Source organism: Lactuca virosa, chromosome 1, assembly GCF_052849685.1.
Source record: "Lactuca virosa cultivar CGN04683 chromosome 1, Lactuca_virosa_CGN04683_v6, whole genome shotgun sequence".
Taxonomy (NCBI): Eukaryota; Viridiplantae; Streptophyta; class Magnoliopsida; order Asterales; family Asteraceae; genus Lactuca; species Lactuca virosa.
In genome coordinates, this window is record NC_136426.1 from 299,364,729 (window position 1) to 299,369,837 (window position 5,109).

Here is a 5,109-nt window from a genome sequence, read left to right on the forward strand (position 1 = left end):
TGCAAAATGATCACCTACTTCGAAACGGTGCATTCTAGAGTGGAGTTATCTGACCCAAGCCATTTTGTATTGTGTTTCGGACTGAATGCCCATTACATATGAGATTCAGAATGCATGCCGAAATATCTTCATTTATCGGACTAAGTATGCAAAGAACATCTGATTCCGATGACTTTGAGGTTTTACGAGTTAGTTATTCGTTTCTTTACCGAGTTTGAGGTTTTACGGGTTAGTTATTCGTTTCTTTACCTCTATTTGTTGAATTTTTTATTTCAGTTGAAAAACTTTAGTCCAGAACACGAAAAACATAATATTTGATACTTATAACGTATAAATTTCATTTTGTAGCAAAAAAGGACATTCTCAAGGAAAAAGACTAAAATTGGACAAAGCTGGGAACTTGGAGGTTGGAGAATGCATTCAAGGAGAAAGAAGAGAAGAAAACAGGAAAAAAGAAGATCCCACGTCATGGTCTCTTATATGCCACGACGTGGTAACGTGTCCAACATAAAAGCTTCTCTAGATCTACATGAAAAACTTGGCGCATACGGATCAAAAGTGACTCCCGCGTCGTAGAAGACTATTGGCCACGACGTGGAAATCGATTTATGGCAACTATAAATTATGACTTTTAGGTCGAGTTTCAGAGATCTATTCCGGAAAGCTGCGACTTTCTTCGGCCAGAAGTAACCTAAAACCCTTGGAAGACAATTTAATTAGAGAGCAAGTTTTAGAGAGATTGAAGTGAAGAATCATCATTAATCATTTGGTTTGCCTAGAGTTTATGATGTTTAACCCAGTTTACTATGTGATTATGTGTTTTTCTGCTATAACCATGGGCTAATAACACTTTACTTTCATTTAGATTAGATGAACCCTAATACTATGTGTTGATTTATACTTTTATGGATTAATGATGTTGGTTTTTACTTGTGTTTGGTAGATCAATCCTAACATGTTAAAGTTTCAATTTTTTATTTCCTTTCCCTCGAGTTTTGTGTAGTTAAACGGCCATTGATTGCATGAACTTGTTTACCTAGTTGTTTATGATCATTAAATTGCTAGAGCTAGAGATTGACCATATCCTAGTATAGGTAGTAAAGTTAGTTGCGTAACTATGTTAGAGAGCATTATTTGATCATAATATTTGCTTGATTGTTTATATTGATCATAGATAGATAATTCTTAGATCTATTCATTCAAAGTCCAATATATCTTAAAATCAATTTGGTGTTCTTAATTTGCATGATTATTGTGGTTAAAGTTCATAAATTGACATATGTTAAATAGTTTGATCATGATAACTAGTAACCTCTAATTTGGTAACCAACAAAATTAATCCATTGTTTGAAATTAACCATAGAAAAAGGGGGGATTCGAAGCTAAACCAAAGTATCTCTTTCTCTTGATTGAAAATCGTTTTTAGTTGTTTGCTTAAGGTTTAAAGTATTTGGTTATTTAATTTAAGTTTTTCTGAACTCGAAAAATCAGACAAAACCCCTGTTTAAGTATTTCTTTTAGTTTAATTATTAGCATTATTTTCTTAATTAGAATATCGTTCCCTGTGATTGACTCCTTACCTAGTCTACTTTACTACCACGCGCCTAGGTACACTGCCTACTGTGTTTTAGTTGAGTTGAATAGTTAGTATATAAATTTAAAGCTTCTAAGTGGTTATATAAAACACATGAAGTTTTTGCGCCGTTGCCGGGGAACAATTTATTTTAGTTGAATTTATATGTTTTTAGTTAATCGATCCTTTTTGTGGGGTAAAATCCGCAAAAAATTATTTTTCTACTTTATTTAGTTTTCTGTTTCATCAGATTCCATGACGTGGCGATATATTTGCCACGACGTGGGAACAGACGATTTTAGTTTTCTGTTTTAATTCGTTTTTGTTCGTTTTAAGCGTTTTTGTAACACTCATAAAAATTCATGAAAATTTAAATTTTTTCAATCAACCAAAAATCATAATTGTTTACATTGTAGTTTTCAAAACGAGTTTAAACATCAGAGTAATCCCAAAATCATGAAACAGAACATGAGGATGTGCATGATCACGCCATCGCCTTCCTGCGATCCTCTGAGGTACCTGAAACATAATCCAAAACTGTAAGCCCAAAGCTTAGTGAGTTCCCCCAAAATACCGATACATATCAAACAACACAAACATAATAACAACATGCAATGGGTCCACAACTAACAGACTGGATTACCCCTGAGCCCACAACATAAGTCTGGCTTGCCCCCTAGGCCCACAACTTACGTATGGCTTGCTCCCTGACGCTTAGTACGAGTCTGGCATGCCCCACCCGGCCCTCAGCTCGTATCTGGAATGCTCATGAGTTGTCAGTATGAGTCTGGCATGCCCTTCCTGGCCCTCAGCTCATATGTGGTATGCTCCAGGGTTTGTTGGCTACAACACAGAGCATTACAACCTCAACCCAACCCTCACCATATGTCGACATATAACAAATAATATCATAAACAGATAAACAGACAGTATCACAGGTAGTCCTACAGATCTACCAACTAGCATATCAAAACCAACATGCATATCTATTCCATACTTAGCTTATCAACGATATCATGTTATCAAACCAATAGGCCGACCTTGGTGCCTTCGACCCAAAAGTACAGTGAGGAAAACTCACCTCACAAGTAGTGCAGAACTGATAAGGTCTGACTCCGAATCTCATCTCTCAACTCGAATGCCTACAACCACCATGTGACCAATTCCATCAAATCCCGAAATACCCAAACTGCCCACAAAAGTCAAACTTGGTCAACCATGGTCAAAGTCAAAGTCAACGGTGAAGGTCAACAGTCCATGTTGACCCAACTCGTCGAGTGCACCAATAAACTCGTCGAGTCCCTACAGAAACCAGATGGTCGGGAAAAACCTAGCCAACACGCCGAGTTGGTTGGCAAACTCGCTGAGTTTTCCCCAGCTTAATACATTCAACTATTTCTTCGATTCTGGGGACTCTAAGGCTCAGATATAAACTCAAATGTTGTCTAAAAGGACAAAGTTTCCAACTTTATCATTTGGGGCTATTCCAAGTGTTCAAAAACCCTTTCACAAGGCTTGAAGACTCAAGGGCTTAACCATTAAGCACAAAATCCTTAAGATCTGAAACCCAACTTTTCCAGAAGAGGTTCTATCCTTAAAAACGTCCCAAAGGTTGGTGATTTATAGACATGAATGTCTAATGCATGTCTTGAACCCAAAATGGGTCAAAAAGGGAAAATATGACCTAAACTCCATGCATGGCATCAAAACTTGGATAAAAACTAGATCCAAGTCACTACAAGGTCATCTTGACCTGGAGATTCATAAAGTTGCAAACTTTATGAGATCCATCCATAGCAAAATCCAAGAATAAGGAGAAAAAGGGACAAAACTCAAGATCTAGCTACATAGAGGAATAAAAATCGGATCTTGGACACTTACAAAGGTCCAAAAGAGTGACAAACTCAAGATGAGAGCTTTTCTTGCTAGATCCTTGCTTCCTTCTTCCAAATTCTTCTTTTTTTGCTCCAAAAGTACCACACTAGCTCACAAAATGAGAGGGAATGATGATTAGGGTTCACAAGGGCCGATATCAGGGTTTGGAGGCTGATAAAAGATCAACCTTAAGGATTTAAGGAGGTTATATAGGGTGCAACACCCTAAAAATTAGGGGTTTCCTTCCCAGCTGCGAACATGCCGAGTTGAGGCATCTCGACTCGCCGTGTTGGTTCATTAATATCCGCGGCCAAAATCATCTCAACACGCGGTGTTGAGGCTTCCAACACGACGAGTTTCCAAGGAAGACATGTTTAAAGAATTAAATTTCATACCTGAGGATTGGGATGTTACAGTTTTTATATGTTTTGTTTTAGTAGTTCATGACGAGGGGTTCATCTTTTAAAATTGTGCCACCCTTTGACGATCCAGAATCTGAATTCCACAAAAAGAAGGACAAAAAGAAAGGAGAATCGAGTAGTGGTTTCAAATCCAACAAGGTCGACTTTCGAGAGAATTCCAAACAAGAAAGGAATAAGATAAGAACTAGAAACCAAGAGCGATACCAAAAGGGATGATGATAAAAGAGAACCCGACAACACAATGACAGACATAACAACCATGGCAATGGAGGAGTAAAATCGGCGAATGAGAGACGATAACAGGTCGGGTTTTGTACCACCCAAAATTCTAGCTGCAACTAATTTTGAAATTAAGGGAAACATCCTTAATATGCTAAAGGACATCCCATTCTTTGGGAAGGACCATGAGGATTCATATAAACACATTGACGAGGTGTTGGAAATTGCAAATTACTTCAATGTACCAAATGTTACACGCGATGCAGTGTTGCTAAGGATGCTTCTAGTTGCGTTTAAAGGAGCAACAAAAGATTGGTTGAAATCACTTGCACCTGGGACAATCACTACATGGGAGAATTTGAGAAACGATTTTATTCAACAATTTAGTCCACATTTTAAGATTGCCAAATTGAAGAAGAATATTTTGAATTTACAACAACATGATGGGGAGTCATTATATGAAGCTTGGGAGTGCTACAAGGGAATGGTACGAATTTTCCATCAACATGACTTTAATGTGCAACAAGAAATTACAACGTTTTATGATGGAATACGTGACATCCCAAAATTTAGGTCTAAAACTGTAGACAGTCTTTTCACTGCGAACCTCTTTGTAATTTGACCTATTGATCTTAATGTTAGGACATAAATTTGTGGTTTATACTTTGCTTCTCAAGGCTTGTAGAGTTCTCGGTTTAGGACCGAAATCACTATGATCTCGGTGGTACTTGGACCGAAATCACCATGTGATTTCGGTGGGCTTAATGATGTTTTCGGTTGGGCTGGGCTTTAGTAATTAAGCATTAGTATATAATGTGTTATTTTCAGCCGTGAAGAGGGTCAGTAAATTAGAGAGTTAGTCATTTGGTTTTATCAGAGAGAGATTTAGAGAGCATTAACAGTTAGAGAGAAATCGTTTGATCTTATGTACCCAACTATTAATCAATAATAGTGTACATTGAAGATTCGTGTTTGTGTTCTTGATTCGTATTTATTTTTTTGTGTTTATAACTTGATTAG

At 37.2% G+C, this 5,109-nt stretch overlaps 1 non-coding gene across 1 annotated transcript; it reads right to left on the minus strand.

Annotated features, from left to right (window-relative positions):
* Positions 1–4,495: 4,495 nt before the first annotated feature.
* Positions 4,496–4,602, minus strand: LOC145151744 (small nucleolar RNA R71). Its single transcript, XR_013732301.1, has one exon. It is a non-coding gene; the product is annotated as a small nucleolar RNA R71 (small nucleolar RNA).
* Between the last annotated feature and the right edge of the window lie 507 nt (positions 4,603–5,109).